Here is a 12,135-nt window from a genome sequence, read left to right on the forward strand (position 1 = left end):
TATAAAAAAATTAAAATATATAATAATTAAATTTTTTTAAGGTAACGATCACTCCGCTCAATCTATTATTGTATATATACAAATAATTAATATCGCATACTTGTCTAGTTAAGCTAATTAAAAGGCAGCTTAATGGAGCATAAAGGGTCATAATAAATAGTGGAAAAGTTTAGGTGGGAAAAAAGATAAATGTCAACTGGGAAGTCATAGTCATTGTAATATAAAGGTATCCATTTTGCCTGTAAAATTAGGTGACAAATGTGGTGGAATAAATCACCCTTTTCCTTAATCAGATCAAACTCCATTAATATCCACACGATTTTGGTTAATATATAGGTTTAAGCCAGGGGACCGCTAAATTATTGATTTAAGCTGCTGCCCAATATGAAAACTTAATCTAATTAGCTTAAAATGAATTTATTATGGTAATAATTTTTTAATTTTAATTTTAATTATTATATCAATAATCAGTTAGTCTAGTAGAATGAGACATTAGATCCCTTAAGGAATGTTAGAGGTTCGAATCCTGGTGTTTATGAATTAAACAAATTGGGTTGAGAGGGTTGCCCTTGTATCTGTCGTATCCAATCTAAATCAGTCGATCAATAGATTGAATATCAACGGTTATGTCAAAAAATATTCAAATTTTAATATCATTTAAAAAAATCTAATATCTTATTCTATCAAATTAATTAATATTTTTATTTTTATTTCATTTGTGTCATAATCTAATTTGAATTGTCCATCTAGCTCAGTTGGTAAAGCGTAAGACCCTTAACCTTATGGTCGTGGGATCGAGTCTCACTGAGGCAATTCATAACGGAAGTCTTTCACGGAAGCTGCTCTCAACTTGGCGTTTGGGGCAGCCTACTACCCTACCTCCCCCTTACCCCATTACATATAGGAATAGGATCAGCTAAAATTTGAATTTTAAACAATGAGAAGTTAAATTTTGAATTCAGTTCATAATTTATGGGAATGATATATATATATATTTTTTTTGTTTAAGCAAATGGTATCTTAAGAGTCGTTTTCTACATGTTATATTCTTCATGTGAAGTATTTAATGCTTACCTCATATATGATTAAAATAAAAGAAATAAGAATAATATATTAGAAAGTTTTAAAAAGCAAAAAATTGTACAAATTTATTAAAAAGGAAATGAAAAGTATGAGTCGACCAATCTGTAACGTGCATATATAATTTCGATTTCCAAAAATTCAATAAGCACAAGTCTAAAATATTATATTTAAACATATAAAAAATGTATATAATAAATTTGAGATTTGAGAATATAATAAAAAAAATTTGTTGATATTGAGATGTCAAAAATAAATTTTAAACTTAATAGGTTTATATATATACACAAAAATTAAAAATAATTTAAATACTAAAATCTACATATTTTAAAAATAAGCGCATGTCTAAAATATTATATTTAAACATATAAAAAATGTATATAAATAAATTTGAGATTTGAGAATATAATAATAAAAATTTGTTGATATTGAGATGTCAAAAATAAATTTAAACTTAATAGGTTATATATACACAAAATTAAAATAATTTTAAATACTAAATCTACATATTTTAGAGGTAAGTTATACAAGATTTACTTGGGAAAACAATGACAAATATTTGTTTAATAGGGCAAGGCACGGGAGGTACTTCCCGCTAATCTATCCTAAAATATTACACTTTCAAAAGAAGAAGAAGAAGAAGAAGAAATACAAAATTTTGAAATACAAGAAGGAGAAGAAGAAAAAGAAAAAGAAATACAAAATTTTGAAGCAAATTACAGTTCACAGCTAATCTATCCTAAAATATTACACTTTCAGAATAAGAAGAAGAAGAAGAAGAATGAGAAGAAATACAAAATTTTGAAGCAAATTACAGTTTGTGAACTTTAGGCTAAGGTGGGGTTCTCGTTCCAGTGGGCGGAGTATGACCGTCCGATCCTTTTGAAGGATCATTGGACGATTGTATCAATCCAAGCAAATTACAGTTTGTGAACTTTAGGCTAAGGTGGGGTTCTCGTTCCAGTGGGCGGAGTATGACCGTCCGATCCTTTTGAAGGATCATTGGACGATTGTATCAATCCATCATCAGTTTCGCCTCGATTTATATCTTCAATCATGCGTAACACTTGTTGCATGGCAGGTCTTTGATCATGCACCACCGATACACACGTCATCGCAATTTGTAACAGCTGCACCATTTCCTCTTCAATGTTGTGATATCTCATTAACTCCACGTCGAAAACCTCCGCGCTCCATTCCTCTTGAACCACAGATTGGATCCAACGAGAGAGACCGATCCCTTCTTCCCCCAACGATGCTTGATTAGGTTCTTTGCCCGTTAATAACTCGAGTAATAAAACTCCAAAGCTATAAACGTCGGATTGGAACGTAACCTTGTTAGTTTTGATTATTTCGGATGTTCGATAACCTGCGATGCGACTAGGTGGGGTGGTGTTGCCAAAAAGCGTGCTGAGACCGAAATCATAGATACAAGCTTCATGGTCTGGTCGGAGAAGGATGTTGGAGGATTTAATGTTGCCGTGGACCAGTTTTCCTGAAACATGGAGGTGTGCTAGGCCTCTATCCACGGTTAATGCTATCTGTTGAAAGTTGGCAGCAAGGTGGCACCAAAAATTGGCAGAAATTGTTGAAAAAAAAAGAATTAAATTTGTCAAAAAAAAGGGACACCGAATGAAAGCTAGTCAAAAGGGGATGTTTTGTAAAATTTTGGTAAGGGGAAATTAGTAAATTTAGTCCATGTACTTTAGAGCATTTACAAGATTAGTCCTTAAGCTTCAACTATAAATACCCTAACCCATTTAGCTTCCAAATCATTCTAGTTTTCCCCAATATTAGATAATTTAGAGAGTTTTCTTGAGAGTTGTTTTATTCTTTTTATCAAGAGAGAATTGTCATTGTTTTCTCCTTGTATATCGAGAGAAGTTGTAATTCCTATTTACTCATAGAGAAATTCTTCTACCTTTGTCCGTGGTTTTTACCCTATATTATTTAGGGGTTTTCCACGTAAAATTTGTGTCTTATTTACCTTCTTTTTTATTTTCTCAAATTATCAGTTGCAATTTTGCTCTATCCGATAGCCGTATTTTGCAACAATTGGCATCAGATTCAGATTTGAGTGTGTAATATCTATTTATTGTCTTTGTGGTTGCCACCAAAAGGTGGATCCTCCAACATAAGAAAGTAAGAAGTTATTATCCGTTCTTTGAAGGTTCCAAAGAACTATTCACGATAGTGAAATAGTGGGAGCTATCCGTAAAAGAAGCTATGGCAACAAAAATTGATATTGAAAAGTTTAATGAGAGAAATTTCTCATTGTGAAAATTAAAGATGAAGGTCATCCTGAGGAAAGACGGTTGTCTAGCAGATATCAGTGAAAGGCTGATAGATTTCACAGATGACAACAAATGGACCGAAATGGACGGAATGTTATGACAACTTTCATCTAGCATTGGCAGATGAAGTATTGTCAAGAATCGAGGAGAAGAAGACAACTAAAGAGATATGAGATCATCTCACCAAACTGTACGAGGCCACATCTTTGCACAATACAATTTTCCTTAAGAGGAAATTGTACACTCTCCGTATGCCAGAATCTACTTCAGTGACAGAGCACTTAAACACAATGAACACTTTATTTTCTTAGCTTACATCCTTAAAATGTACAATAGGAGAACAATAACCTGTTGAACTTCTACTTCAAAATCTACCGGACTCGTATGATCAACTCATCATCAACTTGACAAACAGTAATGTCACCAGTCTAGTCTTCGATGACATTGCAGCTGTTGTTCTACAAGAAGAAAATCAGCGTAAGAACAAGGAAGACAGACAAGTAAATTTGCAACAAGCAGAAACGTTGACAGGGAGATCAACAGAACGTGGCCAAAGCAGCAGTCACAAACATGGTAGATCAAAGTCGAGAAGCAAAAAGAATTTAAAGTGCTACAACTGTGGAAAGAATGGTCACTTGAAGAAGGATTGTTGACTCTAATCCACAAGGCAATACCTCAAACTTCAGATGACGGAGATGCCCTATGTTGTGAAGCGTCAACCACCATGGAAGGTAGAAAAAGATTTGCATATATATGGCTCATTGATTCAGAAGCAACATATCACATGACCTCAAGAAGAGAATGGTTCCATCATTATGAACCTATCTCAGGAGGATCTGTGTATAGTTGCAATGATCATGCATTAGAGATCGTTGGCGTTGGAACTATCAAATTGAAGATGTATGATGGAACAATTAAAGTTGTTCGAGATGTGCGACATGTGAAAGGCCTGAAGAAAAATTTATTATCCTATAGATTATTGGATAATAATGCAAGCAAGATTGAAACACGGAAAGGAATCATGAAGGTGTACCATGGAGCGCTTGTGGTGATGAAAGGTAAAAAGATAGCTGCAAACTTGTACATGCTGAAAAGAGAGACTTTGCTAGAAGCAGAAGCCTCTGTTGCCTCATGTAGTTCAGATTCTACAATGCTATGGCATCAAAAACTTGGACACATGTCAGAACAAGGAATGAAAGTCCTTGTGGAGCAAAAGCTACTTCTAGGCTTAACAAAGGTATCACTTACTTTGTGTGAGCATTGTATAACAAGTAAGCAGCACTAGTTAAAATTCAACACATCAAATTCTAGAGGCAAAAGTGTTCTATAATTGATTCATTCTGACGTATGGAAAACACCAATTACATCTCTAGGCGGAGCAAAATACTTTGTCTCATTTATTGATGACTACTCCATGAGATGTTGGGTGTACCCTATTAAGAAGAAGTCAAACGTGTTTTCAATTTTCAAAAACTTCAAAGCGTGGGTAGAACTTGATTCTGGAAATAAGATCAAGTGTTTCCGAACAGATAATGGAGGAGAATACACAAGTGAAGAATTTGATAACTTTTGCAGGAAAGAAGGCATCAAAAAACAGTTCACAGTGGCGAACACTCATCAATAAAATGGAGTAGCAGAGCGGATAAACAGAACCTTGTTAGAAAGAACAAGAGCAATGTTGAGAGCTGTAGGCCCAGAAAAATCATTTTGGGTTGAAGCAATCAATACCGCTTGTTATTTGGTGAATCGAGCTTTATCAACTGCAATAGAGCTGAAGACACCAATAGAGTTGTGGACTGGTAAACCAACTAATTATTCAAACCTCCAAAATCCAGGAAATGCAAATTCTTGTGATATGTTGATGGTGTAAAGGGGTATCGCTTGTAGGATCCCACTACCCACAAAGTGGTCATTAGTAAGGATGTTATCTTTGTAGAAGATAAGCTACAAAGAAAAGAAGAAGATGATAGCACTGAAAAGTCAGAGACTACACAGATACATGCAGAAAAGGAGTTTGAACAAGGAGGTTCTTCTAAAGAAGAAGCAACACATGATGAACAAGAACCAGAGAGTTCTGAAGCCCCAACAACTCATCAATCAGATCGTGTGAGAAGTCGTCCCAATTGGCACTCAGATTATGTTATAGAATGAAATATTGCATACTGCCTTTTAACAGAGGACGGTGAGCCATCAACATACCAGGAAGTAATAAGCAGCTCAGATGCTTCACTGTGGATGATAGCGATGCAAGAAGAAATTGAAGCCCTTCATAAAAATAATACATGAGACCTTATGCCACTACCACAAGGAATGAAGCCAATTGGTAACAAATGGGTCTTTAAAAATCAAGCGAAATGATGACGATCAAGTTGAGAGGTATCGTATAAGACTAGTGGTCAAAGGATATACTCAAAAAGAAGGTATTGGTTTTAATGAAATCTTTTCTCATGCGGTTCGACTAACAACAGTTCGAGTAGTCTTGGCAATATTTGCTACATTGAACTTACATCTAGAGCAGCTAGATGTTAAAACAACTTTTCTTTATGGAAATCTTGAAGAATAAATTTACATGCTCCAGCCTGAAGTTTTTGAAGAAAAAGAAAAGAAGAACTTGGTTTGCAGGTTGAACAAATCTCTGTACGGTCTAAAGCAGACGCCGATGTGTTGGTATAAGAGATTTGATTCCTTCATTTATTTGCCTTAGATACATCAGACTTAATACAAACCCTTGTGCTTATTTCAAGAGGTTTGGTGATAACGATTTTGTTATATTGTTGTTGTATGTGGATGACATGTTGGTTGTAGGACCCAACAAAGATCATATTGAAGAATTGAAGGCACAACTGGCTAGGGAATTTGAAATGAAGGACTTGGGATCAGTAAACAAGATTATGGGGATGCAAATTCACCGAGACAGAAGTAATAGGAAGATTTGGCTTTCACAAAAGAATTACTTGAAGAAGATCTTGTCAAGATTCAACATTCAAGATTGTAAGCCAATTTCTACCCCTCTTCCTATTAACTTCAAATTATCCTCTAGTATGAGTCCTAGCAGTGAAGAAGAGAGGATAGAGATCTCTTGAGTGTCGTATGCATCGACAGTGGGAAGTTTAATGTTCGCTATGATATGCACAAGACCAAACATTGCACAAGCAGTGAGAGTGGTTAGTCGGTACATGGCGAGTCCAGGCAAAGAGCATTGAAATATAGTAAAGATGATATTGAGATACATCAAAGGAACCTCAAATATTGCATTATGTTACGGAGGATCAAACTTACTTATCAATGGGTATGTTGATTCTGACTATGCAGAGGATTTGGATAAAAATAAATCTACTACAGGATATGTGTTCAAAATTACTGGTCGAGCTGTAAGATGGGTTTTAAAATTGCAGTCAATTGTGGCTACATCCACAACAGAGGCAAAATATGTAGCAGCTACACAAGCCAGTAAAGAATCAATTTGGCTAAAGATGCTATTGAAGGAGCTTGGGCACAATCAAGAGTATGTCTCTCTATTTATTGATAGTCAAAGCGCCTTGCATCTAGCAAGAAATCCAGTATTTCATTCAAGAACAAAGCACATACGAGTTCAGTATCATTTCATTCGTGAAAAGGTGGAAGAAGGGAAGGTAAACATGCAGAAAATTCACACCAAAGATAACATAGCAAATTTCATGACAAAGGCGATCAATGGTGATAAATTTACTTAGTGTTGATCCTCTTGTGGCCTGTCAGAGACGCAAGCAACATGATGATACAAGGTAGAAAGAATGGTGTGAATATATGATTATTCCAATCAAATCTTCAAGTGGGAGATTTTTAAAAATTGGCAGCAAGGTGGCACCGAAAGTTGGCAGAAATTGTTGAAAAAAAAAGAATTAAATTTGTCAAAAAAAAAAGGGGCACCGAATAAAGGCTAGTCAAAAGGGGTTGTTTTTATTGAAATTTTGGTAAAGGGAAAATTACCAAATTTAGTTCTTATACTTTAGGGTATTTACAAAATTAGTCCTTACGCTTCAACTATAAATACTATAACCCATTTAGCTTCAAAATCATCCCAAATCATTCTAGCTTTCTCCCAATACTAGGGAATTTAGAGAGTTTTCTTAAGAGTTGTTTTCTCTTTTTTATCAAGAGAGAATTGTCATTGTTTTCTCCTTGTTAGATCGAGAGAAGTTGTAATTCCTATTTTCTCATAGTGAAATTATTCAACCTTTTCCCGTGGGTTTTACCCTATATTATTTAGGGGTTTTCCACGTAAAATTTGTGTATTCTTTATCTTTATTATTATTTTCTCAAATTATCAGTTGCGATTTTGCTCTATCCAATAGTCGTATTCCGCAACACTATCTTCATCAGGTTCTCCCAATCTAATGTAGTTCGGTCTGAGCCTCTGCTGCCTGCAATATTTAACACAACAATAAACCTAAAATTAGATGCTACAGTCAATAAAATTAAATTACAGCCCCAACACAATATAAAAGTCGTATTGTAATATTTTTTGAGATCATCATAATATATTAATTACATTCGTATTTTATAAACATAATTATTTTTAAGAAGTGAATCATGTTGTAATGTTAGTAACAATTACAACTATAATAATACAGCTTTATCGACATGAGCAAATGAATAAAATGAATTGAGACAGAGGCTGACCGTGAAGTAGAGCATACAAGCTTCCATCATGCAAGAAATCGTAAACAAGTAATTTTTCGTCTTTAGAGTAATAAAACGTTCTTGAGGGAACCAAATTTTCATGCTTGACTTTACCGATAATTTCCATCTGCATTTCAAACTCTCTTTTATTGGCCGCCACGTCTTTCAGCCGTTTAACAAGCACCGTCGTCCCTTCCTCCAACACCGCCTTGTACGACGCCCCCACACTGCCTTTTTCCAACACCTCCATCGATGCTCACAACAAACTCTCCAAATCGAAAATGTAAACCCCACATTCAATGAACACCAACTTATTCCTTTTCATTTTCATAGCTTATTCATTTCCCTTTCCATGGATGCTCCCGTTATTTCATCCTTCGAAGATGAAGTTCCCGCCTCCGTCAACGGAACATCTCATGTCGTCACCGGCATTGTCGGCTTCTGCTGTGCAGGCCGTCGTTGCCGTCTACGGAGGTAGAGAATGAGGAATAATGATAACAATAACGTTGCAAACGCGGACCTCACGGCAATGCCAATAATGACGCCGGTGAAAAGTCTCCTGGAGTTTCCACCGAAAGTAATCGGTGGAATGGGAGACGTCGTTGGAGAAGGGAAGAAAGGGTTACATGGCGGTAGTGGGCCTCTGCAAAGACCAAGGTTTCCAACGAATGAAGATGCAGAGAATTTGGATAAGGAACCCGGAATTGAACCGTTAAGGTTGTTATTAGCAACATTGAAATCATCCAAACCTACGGAGTTGATGCTCTGGAGCGAACTGGATAATGTGTTATTTTGCAAGAAGAGTCACGCCAATTCAGTTAAATTGTTTACGGCGAAAGGGATTAGACCGGTGAAATTATTGGATCGAGCCATACCAAGCGAGTTTAACGAGTCATACTAGGAGGGAACGAGCCGGTAAACTCACCTTGCAAATAAAGGCTACGAAGGAGAGTCAAGCTGGAGAAGTCGGTAGGAATCTCACCGGATAAACGGTTCGCTCGTAAGCTCAAAACCTGAAGTTAGCTCAACCGACTGATTGTGTTGGGTGGAATAGAACCGACGAGACCCACACCTGGGAACCGGAGAGTGAAGACGAAAGTACGGTTAGTGTCGCATTCTACGCCAATCCAGTCGCAGACTGAGGTCGATGAGTTCCATTGAATTCAGTTCTCATGTTTGGTTTGTGAAAGGAGAGCTTGCTTATCTTGAACTGGTTCCGAGTTCACTCCAAAACATAGTATCATAACTGAAACTAAAAAAACACAGACAAAATTTACGATCATTTTGATATTTGAGTTGAATAATGAAACACAACAAGAAATGATGAAAAATGGGGATTTATTTGGTTGTTGTTTCGGCCGGCATCTGGCAAGGAACGGTTTGGACAGAAGTCACATAACCGAAAATGATTTTCCGACGAGAAGCCATAAAAGAAAGAGAAACGGGAGAGTGATGGCAGGGGAAGCTCTGTAAGGAATCACGAGTTTACAAAGGTGAAAGATAAAAGGCTTAATATAAAAAAAATCTCAAACTGTACCCTTTTTTCTTAAATGGTGCCAATTTTTTTCAATCCAGATTACCATTTTAATTGCCTCGACGTTAACAGTCATTAAAAAAATAACAAATGTTGCATTTTATTAAATTTGAAATTTTTATTTTTTTAAAAAATAAGTATTATTATATTTGTACGATGACAAAAGCGGAAGTGAAATCTGACGATTGATGGGTGGGCTTGGACGACAAGAAAATGGCGACTAGCGGATAGGGCTAAACTCACGATATAATGCACTCAAAATAAATAATTCACGAAATAACGTTCTCCCAAGATTATTTGTTGAAATAGGGCGAAATCAACAGTGTGGCCGTAGGTCGCCATGCCTTCCGGGCGACCTACGACGTGGCTTGCTTCTGTGCATGGGACATGCACAACCCAACCATAGGTCGCCATGCACTCCCAGCGACCTCTTAGGTCGCCATGCATGCCCGGCGACCAAGGAGGTCGCCATGCACTCGGGGCGACCAAGGATTCATGCATGGGGAGATCGTGCCATGCACTCGGGGCTCGGTTCATGCATGGGGCACTCGAGGCGACCAAGGATGACGAAGGATCGGTTCATGCATGGGGCATTCGGGGCGACCAAGGATCGGTTCATGCATGGGAAGAATGAGGAGATCGTGCATGTGTAGGTCGCCATGGAGTCCCGGTAAGGTCGCGAGCATGCGAGCATGCAGCAGGGGATGTCGCCGCGAGTGCATGGCGACCTCCTTGGTCGCCGGGCGTGCATGGCGACCTAGGAGGTCGCTGGGAGTGCATGGCGACCTACGGCCACTGTTGATTTCGCCCTATTTCAGCAAATAATATTGGGAGAACGTTATTTCGTGAATTATTTATTTTGAGTGCATTATATAGTGAGTTTAGCCAGCGGATAGTGCTGCTACGGTGTTGGAAATATTGTTGGGGCTTGTCTCCATCACTATCGACGACGATGGTATTTCCCTATCACCGTTGGACTCGTTGAGAATGACTTTGGTCAACTAAATATTAATATGGTGGGTGAAATTAGAGATTTAAGGAGTTTGGAGTTTTTTTGGTATTTAAAAAATTGGAGTTTTTTTTAAATAAAATATTTTTAACTTTTTTTAAATAAAAATTTTAAATTTATCGACACATATCACTTAACGGGTTTTTTAACTGTCGTTAAGGTTGATACACTTAAAGTGGTAATGTTTGTAATGTTAGACACTTTGATTGACCGAAAGAAAATTTATGCACCACTTTAGAAAAAACGATATAGTTAATACATTTTTTTATATTAAGCGTTATTATTATTATTATTGTCTCAATGCCGTAAATTGAGTTTTTTTTAAAAGTAAGTTATAAGATAAACAATATCAAACATAATCTTAAAATATCAAACATAATCTTGAAAAGGTCCAACTCTTTATATGCTTGTAAGTTGTGATAGTGTAGTCCTTGGTTTTGGCCTTTACCATACTGGAGTTATGTAATATAAGCTTGAGTTGGCAGCATAATTAGAGCCTGAAATTCTATACTATAGACGATGTTGTTGTTAAGCTCAAAGGGTTGGAGAGTATATAGATAATGGAGTTGACAACATCGTCTTGTGTTGGTGGCCATCCATGTTTACTTTATACCCAACCGAATCTTGCACATCCCACTAACACACATGGGTGGACCTGTTGCTTTTAGGCTTTTGAGCGCTTTTTTGCCAACCCCCCAATCCATGTTTTACATTCTTGGCTGCCTAGCTAGTGTTTTTGCTTTCCGAGTTGAATGGTTGGATTGACTAGCCGAGGGTCATTCATTTGACTGCAGGTATCCATAGAAACATTGTCTTGGTGTGTTGTTTGCAGTTAGTGTTGTTTGCATGGCGCTACGAAACTCTTTTCACTCTCATCTTCATTTTTTGTTCTTAAGTAAAAGACATGCCCGCTGGCATTATCTTCCACTAACATTCTCCTGGTTTTTTCTTCCCTTCATGCAGGTGGCCTTGGAGGAACACACCAATTCCTGTGGATGATAAAGATGATTTCATGGAATCACTGTCTATCACTGGTTTTTCCTCTTTTATTTCTTTTTTTTTTATCAATCTCATCTTTATAGACAATTTTTTTTCAAGGAAAATTTTCTTGTTTTTTGAATCAATAATTCGAATTCGGATTAATTTCAAATCAAGACAACGTCTGTCCTCATTAGTTTGTATCTACACCTGCGGTGGGACTTCCTCAACCTAAAATCTATCATTATCTCCGACCGAAGAATCAGAAGCAAGAAGATGAAACTGAAATCTCATGCATGCAAAGAGATAGCCTTCTGTTTCACCTCCCAAGTGAGAGAGCTGACCTTCGAACATTCAAGGGCCAGGAAGCAATTTTGATGACCACCGTTCTAGCATCACCTTCAAAGATCACTCGCGGAAAACCCAGGTCAACAACAAGCTCAACCGCATAAACAACAGCTCGAGCCTCCGCCTCAAACACAGTGGTAACTCCATCAATGTTAGAAATATAACTCAACTTTGTAACCATATGTCAGCAAGAATTATGTAGAAGCTATTAGAATTGAAACACGGGAAAT

At 36.9% G+C, this 12,135-nt stretch overlaps 1 pseudogene; it reads right to left on the minus strand.

Moving 5' to 3' along the window:
• Nucleotides 1–1,857: 1,857 nt before the first annotated feature.
• Nucleotides 1,858–9,984, minus strand: LOC120192251 (annotated as a pseudogene).
• Between the last annotated feature and the right edge of the window lie 2,151 nt (nucleotides 9,985–12,135).

The sequence above is a fragment of the Hibiscus syriacus genome, unplaced genomic scaffold (assembly GCF_006381635.1).
Source record: "Hibiscus syriacus cultivar Baekdansim isolate YM2019G1 unplaced genomic scaffold, ASM638163v2 tig00116973_pilon, whole genome shotgun sequence".
In the NCBI taxonomy this organism is placed as follows: Eukaryota; Viridiplantae; Streptophyta; class Magnoliopsida; order Malvales; family Malvaceae; genus Hibiscus; species Hibiscus syriacus.